Source organism: Crocuta crocuta, unplaced genomic scaffold (assembly GCF_008692635.1).
Source record: "Crocuta crocuta isolate KB4526 unplaced genomic scaffold, BGI_CrCroc_1.0 scaffold154, whole genome shotgun sequence".
In the NCBI taxonomy this organism is placed as follows: domain Eukaryota; kingdom Metazoa; phylum Chordata; class Mammalia; order Carnivora; family Hyaenidae; genus Crocuta; species Crocuta crocuta.
Window position 1 is genome coordinate 12211455 of NW_027530545.1, and position 14939 is coordinate 12226393.

General features: G+C 34.2%; 1 long non-coding RNA gene across 1 annotated transcript; it reads left to right on the forward strand.

The window, feature by feature from the left end:
• Positions 1-237: 237 nt before the first annotated feature.
• Positions 238-5139, forward strand: LOC144234423 (uncharacterized). Its single transcript, XR_013335945.1, has 3 exons — positions 238-403; positions 3379-3421; positions 5058-5139. It is a non-coding gene; the product is annotated as an uncharacterized LOC144234423 (long non-coding RNA).
• Positions 5140-14939: the final 9800 nt, after the last annotated feature.

Sequence of the window (14939 nt, forward strand, 5' to 3'; positions counted from 1 at the left end):
TCCCAGCGGAGGCGTCATTCCTAGCACACAGCAAATGTACGGCATGCGCATGCGCCTACGGTGGCACAAAGGTGTTTTATTTTCGCAGGTACGGATGGAGCGCCACTGCTAAGGCACGCTCAGCAATAATTAACGGGTAAAAGTGAACGCTGAAGTAAAAACAGACAATAAAAACAAAATCCGAACCAGTAAAGAAAGACCCTGTGGCTGCACGCTGGTATGAAAACACACCACAGTTACTCAGAAGATCCTAAGGAAAATAGGCCTTGCTTGCCTATCAGAGAGGAGCATATCCAATTCAATAGCTTACCAACATCTTCTTGGGAAGAGGCCAAAAAGAAACAAACATCCACGTTAAAAGCAGTCTCTCTAGAAACAAGTTCTCCTGACGCTGACCTTGAGGGTGAGGCAGTGGTGGAGTCATCAGTCTCACAAGTTTACCTTTCGCGTAAATGGTAGTTTATAGGAATTCAGTGATATATTTGGGATGACCATGATCCCCCCCCCAAAATTACAATCATGAGTTTGGGTGTTCTGTTTTTTGTTTTGGTTTGGTTTCCATGTAAAAGTGATACCATGAAATATTTGTCTTTGTCTGATTTATTTCACTTCGCATAACTGCCTCAAGTTCCATTCCTGCTGTTAGAAACAGCAGTAGTTACTTCTTTCTCTTTCCATTTATGTATTGCACCACTGAAGCCCTGGTAGAAAGTAGAGCTTAAATGTTCCCAATAAAAAAAAATATGTGAGGTGATAGATATGTTAATTAACTAAATATGAGGAATGCTTTCATAATGTGTGTGTATGTCAAATCACCATGATATATACTTTAAATATTTCACAATTTTATTTGTCAGTTACAATTTAATGAAGCTGAAAAAATTATCTACTAGTCAATCCATTAGCCTTATATCCCTAGATGTTACTTATCTGTTATAATATTGTCTCAATAAGCCCATGTATTTTCCACTTCTCTGCACCATCTCCTTTAATTCCATGACCTCCACCAATGCCACCACTTGACATGTACACAAAACTACAACTTTATGTTTCTTTTTCCATCTCAGAATACAAATGCTTAGAAACAGGATAAATAATTTACAAATTAATATATACTAAAAGAAGATAAACAGTTTTAAAATGTAGCATAGAAGAAAAAAGGAAAAAAGAAACAAGGGAAATTGTGTGAATGTAATATATTTTTGAGAAATTATTACTGGAAAAATTGAACTATTTGAAATGTTTCGTTTTCCCCTAAAATTAAAGAAGGGAAAGTAATTATGATATTTTCATAATGATTTCTACTAAAATAAGGATTAAATTAATGGGTGATAAAAACAAGCAAATATTAGAGAGGAAGAAAAACTGACTAAATAAAGAATATGACACTGTTGACAGTTTGTAAGGTTATGTCATATTTCAAAACTGGTTGTCTCCTATAACTGTTATATACAGAGTGTATTAGTTTTAACAAATATGACAGTGATCAAAAATCACTTTCACAAGCACATGCAAGACAAATTATATATATTGTAAATTGTTATCAAAATGCTTGATGTCAATCCAAAAGACACACCCACTTATAAAGCTCTCTGATCTACTGCAACTCTTTCAGAAATTTAGAGATCTACTCCATTCCTAGTGGCTTGAAATTCTATCATAACCTAATTTCTTATCACAATATATGTATTGCTTACTCTCATCTGGAACTATTTGAAAAACGGTCATATTGTTATGGACATTGATGATTACACCGAAAGAAATTATCTATGTATTATTACTCATAAGATAACAATTGGTTAGCAAAAATTTATGATGTTTTAAAAAATATTTAATGTGTTTAAATCTAAGATATTTTATAATTGCCATAAATTTGTTGAAATGACAATAAATAACTCAAGTAAACTAAAATCTACTTTGAATTATTAGGCTTAACAAAACAAAGCTAGTATCCATTTCAACAAACTATGTATGAGAGTCTTATAAACAACAGTTTTTGAATTCACAATGTTCTAATGACTTATTTGTTGACAAAATGGGTGTATTTTTCACAATTGACATTATTCACTGTTAAAGTACAAAAGCAACTTGAGTATAAAGTGTAATGTAGAATACTGGTAAATTCATTTAAATTTAATCTCAAACATTTATATGAAAACATGTAAATATGGGTTGGATTAATTGCAATAGCCTACAAACAACTGTTCTCAGTTAAGAGACCTACCTAATCCACTTTTGACTTGTCTTCATTTATTGTAAATGTTGGGAAACTAAAAACTAAATTTCCTATCCACTACCTATGAATAGGAAAGTTATGCCTATGCTGAATTCACTAGCATGAAGATGAATGCTACAAAGCAAAGGAAGTGTAAGGAAGAGAGAATCCATATCAATCCTGGCATATTAAGCTTCTCAGCTCTAAGCTGCCTCCTAAAATTTCACATTATGTGAAACAAACTCTAATTTTACAAGTTATTGTTTGTCATGTTTTTACCCTATCAAATGCTGTACGGAATAGTAAATGCTATTATGTATTTTTAATAATATATTGTGATTTACATACTTTAAAATGTATACTTTTTCATGCATTTGTCACTGGTAAGAAATTGCAAGCTTGAAGAAATCCTCAAAACAGAAATGGCACATCAATAAAAGTAAGACTTCCATCTTTTATACTTCATGTATAAAAATTATTTTCTTTTTTCATGGAGTCTTTTATTTTCAAAAATGTGATATATATATAGATATAGATATAAATATAGATATAGATAGATAATTATAACAGAGAACCAATGCTTTTCAATATTTGAGTAGCTATTCTATTGGAGAAAGAAAAACTTATGAGTATTTTATATATCCTTCAGACATCATTGATATGCATTTTTAAAGTTTTAGGGAAGCATTTGCAACTTCTTATAAAGGAAGATCCTTGGAACAATGAATGATCTGCAATGATAGACTAGGCAGATAGATTGCACAGTGAGATCACCTTTATTTGTAGGCTCTGAGTAGCAGCTAATTTACTGTCTGTATTGAATGTTTGGTTACTACATGGGTTTGACAGTATCTGTAATTTTGAAAAGAAATTTAGAAAAAAAGGAAAATAAAAATGATAAAGTAGACATTCGTTAAAATTGCATGAACAATTGTCCTTTAATATTATATGAAGACATATGGGGACACGCAGTCTCAATCAAAGCAGGATTGTAATGTGATTCTTACAATGTGATTCTCAATACAGCTTCCATATAACATGCTACCTAATTACCTGATTACAGCATTTTGAGGGGCTTTGAATAAAAAGATAGATAAATAACTTTATGAGTTAGCAGTGAATAAATCATTTAAGATTTATTCTTTCTTTCTTTATTTAAAAAGATGCAGACATGGGAAGAAAAAGACGGACACCCATGGAAAGGAGGTAATAAGAAAAGCTGAATCTTATTAATGGTAAAGGAAATGAGGGACAGATCCCTATATATGAGACAATTAAAAACGTAGGTCACCAGATCTTTTATTAGATCGCCACATTGATGTTAGACATTACATCCTAAAAAATGATTTCCAATTTGAATTTTCGATAGTAGCTGTTGGAGCTTCTGTGAAAATTTCTTCTTAACAATGTATTTACAAACGTGACCCATGGACTACTTATATTAGAGTCACCAAGATTATTTAATAAAAATATATATTCCTATGCCTAATGCCACTGAATTAAATTATACTGAGTCATAATCTCTGGAGATGAGTCCCGGGAGTCTGCACTTAAGCAATATAACTTTTATGCACCTGAAATTTGAGAAATACTGCCTTACATAGAGAAATGTGCTGACTAGTCATCATGAATATGCCCTATCTCCTATCAAATAATGTTGGTCCTTGAACCCTAGTAAAACCACCACTTCACTTTTTCCCTTACGTCTGGTAGTGTGGAATGTGGTGGCTTCCTACTGTGAATATCTGGATTCCCTGTCTCCTATTTCCTGGTTGTTGTTGTTGTTGTTTGGGAGTATTTCGTCATTTGTCTAGCCAATTCCTTGCATTTCAGTCCTTCTGCTTTATATATTCAGAGTGATTTTATGTTTTCCTGTTTGTAATTTCACACTATCTGGAGAATGGCCAGTGTTCCCAGAGGTCACAGGCATCTGACCTCTTTTTAATCAAAAAGATATCTGCTTGAGTAAAAGAAACATTAGGGTCAATTTTTAACTTTAGGTTTCTAGAAGGTTCTGTATACTTTTGATGGTTAGCCACTGAACAAAGCTATGCAAGAAAGAAAATGATAAAGCCAAAATTCATGTGGCTTTTTGACTTGGTGGTATACAGCCCAGATCAGAGATTTGCAGCTTTCAACAGGGATAGATGTAACATTTTTCCTCCAGGTTCAGCGTCTAGCTCTTTAACATAATTATATAAGTTACTGCTGATGTAGAAGGCTCTGTTTTCCATTGAAAACAGAGAGAGGTACTTCATGAACAAGAATGATAAATGGAAACATTTCAAAGTTATGAATAAGTGATCAAAGTGGAGGCTATCTTGACATTTCATAAATCCTACAGAATGTCAAAGAACATTTCGTTTTCAAGTTAGATCTCAGAGTAGGTTGGGAGAGTTACTTATTTCCCATAAGTGTTATCATGTTTAAAGATTTTACTGTTATTTCCTTTAATTCAGGGAGGAAAAATATTAAAAAATTATTCTCAGATCTTTAGTTCATCAAGTTAAAGCGAACATACTGTGAGAAATGTACAACATTATTTTTTACACATTAGATTCCTGATTGTCCTGAGATGGAGTAGGAACAATAGTGAAGACTTTAGGGTAATCGAATGACCTCATTTGCTAAGAGTATATTCATTCTTTGAAAAATAAATTATTTTTTGTCTTTTATTTCTACAGTGTGTTCAGTGGTAAAGTCACAAAAATGAATAAGACATGTTTCCTCTCCTGAGCAATTGACCAGTAGCTGAAAGTATTAAGAAAGCCAACAGTGGTAATACAAATGAATAAATGAAAGGATTAAGGTTTTTGTTTTTGTTTCTTTTGATTCTTTTTAGTTCTATGGAGAATGGAGAAGAGAAGGAGGTCAGAGGAAGAAGACCTACCAGTTGGAAAAAGGAGGCAGTTTTGTTGGGTACTCCAGACAGTTTAGGTAGTACTATTTTTATCTTTCATTCCCCAGCCATCTCAAGAAGTAGGTAACAACACCCTTACTTTACAGATGAGTGAACATGTTAGGAGAGATTAAGTCATTTTCCAAAGTTAATTTCAAGCTCCCAGTGTAAGTCCCATGCCATTTCTTTGATTTCTACATACTGGAATGTTTCAAAGCTAAGTTCTCCACCTCTCTCTTCTCCATTTATACTTACTCCTTACGTCAGCCTTTCTCACTTCTCATGGCTTTAAATATCATGCCACCACTGTGCTAACTACTGTCTTCTCTGCTATCCATACTCACGTATCCAACTGCCTAAATGACATTTACACTTGGGTGTATAACAGGCACTTAAACTTAATATATTCAAAATTGAACTTCTGATATCTTTCATTTCTCAAACCACCTCCATCTGTCCCTATTTGATTAAATAGTAACTCCATCTTTCTCTTTTTTCAGGCCAGAAACTTTGAGTAGCTTTTGATTTCTTTTTTCTCATGAAGCCCATATCTACACTGCTTTGTCTCAACATGCATCCATATTTTGAACACTTCTACATCACTTTTTTCCCCTGAGGTTTTTTTTTTTTTACCTTTTTAAAGAGGGCTTTAGGATCTATCTACCTACCTACCTATCATATATCTATCTACCTATCAACTATCATCTATCATCCAACTATGTAATCAGGGCTAGCTTCTTGCATATGTGACCTGTACAGTTTTAAATGGTCCTATTTTTGGTTTAATGGTCTGCTGCCACCATCTTGAAATTCTTCAAAATTTTATCTTTGACTGTGTTTTGTAAGTGAAGTCCAGTGGGAAAATGATACATACGTATCAGCAGAGGAGATGAGCACTAGATGTATATTTGCTGCTATTCCTTATCACCCCATTCACATACAGCTTTTTTTATGTCCCATGGGCATAGAATTCTGGTGCAGTCACAATGCATGGAACTTCAGTTAAGACAATGTACAAGAGAAGACTATAAGTATAAGGGAAGCATGTTATATCTATGACTGAGTAAGTGGGTGTTCATATAACCTTGAGAGGCCATGCATTCATTTAAACTAGAATTTGTTTTTACTACAGAAAGAAGGCAATAGTGTTCTAAGAAATACAGACAACTAAAGAATCCTAACATATCTTTTGTCTTGTTACTTCCCTCTATTGGCCAACCACTTATGAAAATGATGACATTGAATGGGAAAGAACTGAAAAGATTGGGCAGTGCATAATTATTTTTCCATTTAACAGTGCCTTATTAATCAATAAATTGAATTTAGAGAGCATTGGTTGAATATACCTATATCAAGAAGTAAAATGAAGCCAGTTGAGTTAGTGTGTGACCTTTCCACCGTTCTGGTAAGAACAAAGTACACATGCATGAAATATGAACTATGTAATTTCAGTGATTCCACAAATTTATTAAATGCTGTTTTTGAATTTAAAACTTGCTTTGTGCAACAAAAAGATGAACAGAAATGGTGCTGTTTTCCTTGCTTTTTGAATGAATCCCCACATTTTAATTTTGCACTACATCTTACAAATTATGTAGCTGGAAATGTTAAATGTATGTCAAGTGTGTGTTTTTATATATGTTATAATATATAAATAATGTACTTACTTAAAATTATAATAAATAAAATTCAATATATTAATTTAATATATATTACTATATAGTACATAGTGTGTGTGTGTTTGTGTGTGTGTGTGTATATACATATACCTCAGTGTGTGTGTGTATATATATATGTGTGTGTCTGTGTGTGTGTGTCTATATACCTGCTTTGCCTCACTCTATTCCTGACACTGCATTGTGTAAATATACTTCAGTACAAATATCCATTCTTGCCGATGGACACTTGAGCTGTTTAACTTTTTTTACTGTAATGCAGAAGGCCTCTATAACATTCTTGTACATTTTTTGGTAAACGTATACATATATTTATACATATACCCATATATATATGTATATGGGTAACAAATGTCATATCTTTGTGGCTTAATGTGCATTTTCCAGATGTCTGTGGAGCCTACTGGCATTTGTAAATCTTTTATACAGTATATCTTTATGACTTTTGCCATTCTTATTGGGTTGTTTTCTTATTGGTATAGATTTGTAAAAGTTCTTCACATATTCTGTGTAAAAACCATTGGTCAGATATATTTATTATGAATATTTTCTTTCAGTCTGGCTTATTTATTGAGTGCTGGCTTAGTGAAAGGCCTTTAAGAATGGTAAAAAAAGAACTACCCAATGTTTTTTCCCTCAACAAGCATACAATTATGAGTGCTAAAGAGCAGTCCTGCTCAACATTTTTTAGAGATATTAGTAAATACTTTTTGTTTGCTTAGGAGATTGGGTATCTTTCCAAGGCTGTCTTTCCAATTGGGTGTTGACAACTCTTGATTGTATTTAATGCTTGCAACTTATGACCTTCTGATTTTCAATTTTTCATATGTTTCTAGTTTGGATTCAAACCAAAAAAAATTTAAACTTCTTATCTTATCATAAAATCTGTATCCATTACATATTAGTTTTTTGTTCATTTATTTGCATAGTGATAAACTTAAATAAATTGTAATCTCTTGACATTTGCCATAGACAAGTGCATGCTGGTCTTTATACTTAGGATTTTAAACTACAACAAATAAAATTTTACATTAAATTTATATACTTAACTCAAAGATGGCAGATTAGGTAAAGATCACATGTATTGAAGTCCCGCCACCAATGAAAAAATACTTCACAGTTACTCATGCTACTCTATTTTTTCTTCCCTGGGAAATGGATGCTTTCAACTGACAGTATGACTTAGAGGATGCATTGTTTCCCGGGATGGATATCTGCATAATAGAAAAAATATATTTTACTTCAGAAATCCCCTATAAAAAATGATGTTAGTTGTTCCATTCACACTGGTTATTAAACAAGATTTTGAGAGTGATAATCAAGAGCCCTCACAGGAACAAAAGCATTTTCTTTTAACCACAGGGGAAATGTGCAATAAATAAATTATGCCATTCAGTGAAGTGTGAACCCAGAATGTAATTATTAGCATTACCATTTAGATGGCAACTTTGTTGGTTATTTTACTGGAAATTTATCTTCACAAAAATAGTCAACATGACTTTTGATTATAGGTTACTAAATGTGTCTATTACACCTGGATGCTTATTTTCATTAAATAATTCACACAGATTCTAATTTTGTATGTGCAAAAAGTATCTGGAAATGGATGCTTATATGTTTTATACTTGCAGTATCTAAGATATTTTTATTTCCCTCAGAAATCACATTTCATCTCTATTTTTAACCTATTTATTATTTTATCATAGTTTCATTTTGTGAAACTCTATGCATTTTGTTCAATATTGACTTTGTTTTAAGATATCATAGTGAGAAGCTTGAGCTCTAGATTCAAACACTGGGCTCCAATCTTGACTTTGTCACCTCATAGCTTTATGCCTTGGGCAAGTTATTTAACTTCTCTATGCCTCAGTTTCCTCATCTTTAAAACAGGAATATTCAATGTACTTATCTTGTAGGCTAGTCTGAGGTCAAATAAGTCCATTTTAAATGCATGCAGACACACATACACACACACTAAATTAATTTGTGTGTATTGGTATCTGTGTGTGTATGCTTATAATTAATTTAAAAAAGGTTTATAAATCCATTCACCTGAATTGAAAAAAAAAAATACTAAATACCCTTGGGCCAAAGAAGAAATTGGAATTTAAAGTATCTTATACTTAGCATATAATGCAATGAAAATATGTATTCTCTAGACAAGGGAAAAAGGTAAACCTGATTGAAGATCTGGTAAAGAGAATGGACAGATGATTCACAAAGAATTGCCATTGACTTAAAAGAATATGATAATGCCCTCAAGCTCACAGTTAGCCAGAGAAAACCAAATATTAGTGAAATAACTCTTTACATTCTTAATAGGTAAAGACTATAAATGATATAAAAACAACATTGACAAGGGTATGAGTAAATGGGTTTTATAAATATTTTAAATTAGTATGTTGGGAACATAAGGTGGTGCAACTATTTTGGAAAGTAATCTGTCTGTATGTACTTAATGAGCCTAGATATGTGTTTTCTCATGCCCCTGAAAAGCTCTAAGTACATATTCCAAATAAATTATTGTACAGTACATATAAGTGCCCTTGTTAAAAACAATGTAGGGGAAATGAATAAATGAGATGTTATTATGGGCACTATGAAATATTATGTATTAGTTTGAAAAACAGCAAAGGTTGTGTATAGCTTTCAATGCTCTTACAATCTTTTGATAGCAAGAGTTGCCTTGAATGAGGACCCTGTTGGGGAAAGTCTTATGAACTCCCAGAGAGGAAGTCTCTTCACGAGTAAAGGAGATGAGGATGATCCAGTAGTCTGGTAAAATTGTGCCTAAATTTGATAGACTCACTGGATATGGGGCTATTTTTCATCACTGGATATTTTCACCACTGGTTAAGGGATAACTTTGATTGAATCCTTTCTTTCCTTTGAAAAAAATGGGTAAACATATCTGTGCAATTAAAATCTGAAGCTCCACTGAGAATACAAACATGAAGCAACCTTGGCAGAATTTTTACAGTGAACGAATCAAAACCCACTTTGACTAACAAGGTTGTAATTTCTGCAGTGGTCATGATGCATCCTGGAGGATCTTTGGGCTGAATCAACTCCAGGAATATTGGAGAATGGTTGGGTTTGAGTGCATCAAACAATATGAGAAGACACACTAATGCTTGAGTTTTTTCATTTTTTGAAATGAAAATTAAAAAAAAAAGATCTCTTTTATATACCTTAAGCAGATGTTGCAAATAACAGGAGATCCTAGTAATTATTTTTTTATTTTATTAAAAATTTTTAATGTTTTATTTATTTCTGAGAGAGAGAGAGAGAGACAGTGTGAGCAGGGGAGGGTCAGAGAGAGAGGGAGACACAGAACCTGAAACAGGTTCCAGCCTCTGAGCTGGCTGTCAGTACAGAGCCCGATGCGGGGCTCAAACCCTCAAACCACGAGATCACGACCTGAGCCAAAGTCAGACAATTAACCGACTGAGCCACCCCAGCACCCAAGAGATCCCAGTAACTAAATCAGCCATAAACTCCTTTTCCTCTCCACCTATCTTTGAAGTTTTAAAAAATGTTTTATTCTTTTTTTTTTTTTTTTTTGAGAGAGAGAGAAAGTAAGTAGGGAAGGGGCAGAGAGAAGGGGACAGAGGATCTGAAGAAGGCTCTGTGCAGACAGCAGTAAACCTACGTGGGGCTCAAACTCAGGAATCACAAGATCATGACCTGAGCTGAAGTCAGTTGCTCAACTGACTGAGCTACTCAGGTGCACCTCAACCTTTGAATTTTTAACTATGTTTTGTTTTTACAATGATAGAACTAAATTTATGGGTCATTTACTGCCAATGTATAGGTGACTTTATACATTATTTTAGCTTATTTTTGACATTATTTTATCTAATTGTTTTAGAATATCTTCCCTCCAAGATTAAAAAAAATCCACTTCACAATTTTGATATCTTCTCATATCACAGTTTCCCCAAAACTGTCTTAAGCCTTGTCTAGAATAAGGCAGAGAATAACTAAACAAATAAATAAACAAGAACATAAATAATCCAGTTAGAATGCAAATAAAGTTTAAAACTATTTTAAAAGTATAGGCTATCATCCATATAACAAATAAGTCACGAGATGAAAAGTACAACCTAAGAAATATAGTCAATAGTATTGTGATAGTGCTAGCTACATTTGCAGTGAGCATAGCATAAGGTATAGAGTTATTGAATCACTATTTGTATGCCTGAAACGAATGTAACATTGTTTGTCAGCTGTACTTCAATAAAAAAAGAATTTACAACAGAGAGGATTGAATGAAGGAATTGGCTGTGGTGGGGATGCGGATAGAATGATGATGTAACAGATAGTAGCAATAGTAGGAAGTCATTATCACCTGTAGGCTGCTGAGACAAAGGGAGGAGGACAATGTTAGAGTGTAGAGACTAGTACTGTCTAACTGAGGCTTCAATCCACTGGGCCTTTCTGGTGGGAGCTGGAGAGCTAGAGGCATGGGGCACGAGGGAGATTTTGGAGGAGTACCAAGGCAAGGAGAGAGGAGATGTACTCTGGCTTCTGTTCTCCCATTAATGGAACTGCAATGCCTGGCCTATGAACAGAGCAGAAGTCAAGAGGGGCAAGGAATAGATGTGAGGGCAAACAAGCCAGGGCTGTCTCAACCATTTGATAAATAACCCTTTCAATGTTTCTAGGAATTATTCCTTTTACATTGATGTCTTACATAGAAAAAAACCAATAACAGTGGAAAAAAGAGTCCCTGACACTTGATATATGCCATAAGGAGTTCCCTCCATATTTTACCTAGTATCTATAGACTGCCTTCACTGAGGAAAAACAAATCATACATTTAGTCAGAGAGAGAGACTGAGAGAGAGAGGGGAGGGGAGAGAGATTCTTTGGTCTCTCTTCTATAAAAACATTAGTCTTATTGGATTAGGGCCCCATTCTCATGACTTCATTTATCTTAATTACTTCATTAGGTAATCTCCACTCCAAATACTGTCAAATTAATGGTTAGGGCTTCGATATATGAATATTGGGGGAACACAATTCAGTCCATAATACCATCCAAATTACTGTGACTTAGCAATGCCTGTAGGCACTCTGGTAAAGAATCTATGCCAAGGGAGAGTGTGTGCATCCAATTAGGCTTGACTCGGCAACAGGATTGGAGATTTGGAGAGGATGAATCCTGGTTACGCAATGTTGGCTTCACTCACCCACCTTGATTAGCTAACAGCTAGCCCTGAGCATGTATCCTGGAGAAAGAAGCCAACGTATTTGTAAAATCAAAATGAACTTCAACAGCTCCAGGGCCAACCGATCTTATCATGAAACATGTACAGAAGAGATCATATAGGGAAAGAGAAGTTGTGTCTCTGCCAGTGTGCAATAGGACATCTCCGACAGTCCTGAACTGGGCACTTGTGGGGGATGGCATCAATGGTTTGGGTAGCAGTCTTCATAAGTCAAGGTGAGAATACCTCGGGGAAGGATAGCAAAAAGTGTAGTCGCGTGAGAGTAGCTGTGACAGTGGTCCTGGCACAGCAGCAGGCAGGTGTCTTTTATTTTTGGCCCAGTAGTTTGCAGATGATGTGAGCCTATTGAAAGTCACAAGATGTGGACTGAATTGATTTCTGGGTATAGTATTATCAATAACCATTAAAGGTTGTGAGAGTTGACACTGCTTCTCAGTTAAGAAGTGGCCACAGTTTTGTGAATGCTGCAGAAGGCCTGGGACTTGGCCCAAAACAGAGGGCTTGGTTACTCCTAGCACAGCAGTCATCATGAGCTTTGTGGTCACATCTTTTCCCTTTGTTCTGTAAATCCCACAGGGTGAAGTGGGGTAGCCCAGGTGTGGAGGTGCCTGTAGTGGCTTTGTGTCACAGGTGAATAATCCTGGCTTAGCAACCCTCATCTTTTCAAGGGGGCTTCTAGCTAACTTGTCCAACCATTTTACTAAAGGGAGACATTATTTTGATTATCCTGATCAGGAAACAAATCTGTCACTGCCCTAGAAGGAGACACTATCTTTATCTTCCAATTCCCTTTGCTATACAAATATCCTTGATAAAGATACTCAACAGCTGTAGATGTTAAGGCCTTTTGTCTCTCAAAAGGCTTGATACATCAAGACTGGCTGAGTTAGGAGCAGGAGGGCCTGAGGATATTAGTATGCTCTCCTTTGTATCCATAAGCTGAAGAGTACCATCTAATACTTACAAAGGCAGCTGTGCAAAGCAGTTTTTAAATTTTTCATCTCTTCGGATTAGCACTAATTTTTCTTCTTCCAACATAGAATCAGTTGTGAATGTAAAATATAAAATAAATCTAAACAGCAATCTACAGAGGAAAGTGAGCAAATAAATGGATAAATTAATACAGTATGTTCTTTTTGCCTTTGAACAATTAATATGCCTAGTAACTGAAGAGATTGGGCAATCAAAAATTCCTTACAGTTTGTAAGGAAATTTCAAGTAGGAGATGAATCTTCTAGCACTTAATCCTTTGCTTTTCCTGGAAAGTGCTGGTCAGGGAAGGAAAATATTTGTACTGGCAGCAGAATCCTTGTTAAAAAGGACTTTTTTTTTTTTTTTAACGTTTTATTTATTTCTGAAAGAGAGAGAGACAGCGTGAACAGGGGAGGGTCAGAGAGAGAGGGAGACACAGAATCTGAGGCAACTTCCTACCCCATCTCCCAAATCTTAAATAAGTTTTCTTAACTTACAAACTTAACTTTAGCCTTATTATTGCTCTGCCTTGGAAAACTAGGCATGCTTTTGTTCATGCTTTCCAGTTATAGAACATAGCATAGTGGGAGACAGTCACTGAGTTGTTGGGAAGAGAGGTTTGCAGTAGGCGGGGTTAAGAATGAAATCATTTACATTCCCCTTGCTAACTCATTTTCATGAATTTTTGAAGGCAGGATTCTAATTCCTACAATAATATAGGACCCAGTTTGAGTCATTTTATTTTTGGTTTCTTATAGAAAATTTACTTATATTTGAAAATTTAATAAAAGGAACAGAAGTAAATCTAAGAAATTCAGTAGGAAAATAATTAAAAATATTGAGAAATTTATCCAAGTGATTTTATGAATTCTCTCTGATGCATCTCACAAGTTAGATATCATTTTATGTTAGGTAAAATAAAAAAAATACATATTTATATATATAATGAGTTATAAAATATTTAGCACTTATTATAGAGTTAATACTTCATAAGTTGCTTGAAATGAATAGGATTTTTCTGCAATGGCAAATGTTTCTATGATTTTAGGATATTATATAAAAATAAGATAATATTGTTGACAAAAATACCAGAAACAGAGAGTTAATTCTTTCATTGATGTGTGCCTTACAAAAATAAAATTACAGCAATCACTCACAGTAACATCGATCACTTAAAGTTGTCAAGGATCTTTGTTTTTATATTTACATTTGATTAAAAAATAAAAATCCACTCCCCAGATGCCACTTTTTTTTCCTTTTAAACCAGAATGACATATTGACTAGGTGCTTAATTTTTAAAACATTTTCTTCTTGAGAAATTAGTCTTCTGTCAACTCCTCCACTGTACACAGTTGGAATTCATACTATTCCACCTAAGAGGCTTAGCTTTCATCTTTTATTCTATGGTCTTCAGCTTCGAGAAAAGCTGCCGCTTGTTTTTCTTTGCAATCTTTTCCTTCCAAGTAATCCCTTATTTCCTTATCTCCCTACTGAGAAAGCATTATATCTCTACTGTATTTTTTCAAACTGTTTTATGTTTCGATACATTGGTCTTTTTTATTTTTTAAAAGGCCATATAATATGCTCATTAACTATGTCCTATCTTTTGTTCAATGGCAGGTGTGACTCAGTTTAGGTGGGGATACACTTAGAGATACTCTTTCAAGAGCAGGCCTGCATTTTCTTTGATCCTGCTATTCTGTGTTATCAAGGTTCCAAAAGATGATGAGTCATTTGCTTGTTCTTTTGTTGAGGATTTAAAGTGTACACAGGAATGAAGGTAAATATCCAAAGGAGGTCAAGACTTTGACCTGGTCAAATTATTTTCTATCAATATTTTTAAGTAAACACTGTTTGCAGATATTTACTAAAAAGTTGACAGCTTTTCAAAAAATACTTTTCCAAGAAGACACTGGATGATTTTATACATATCATTGATTTAA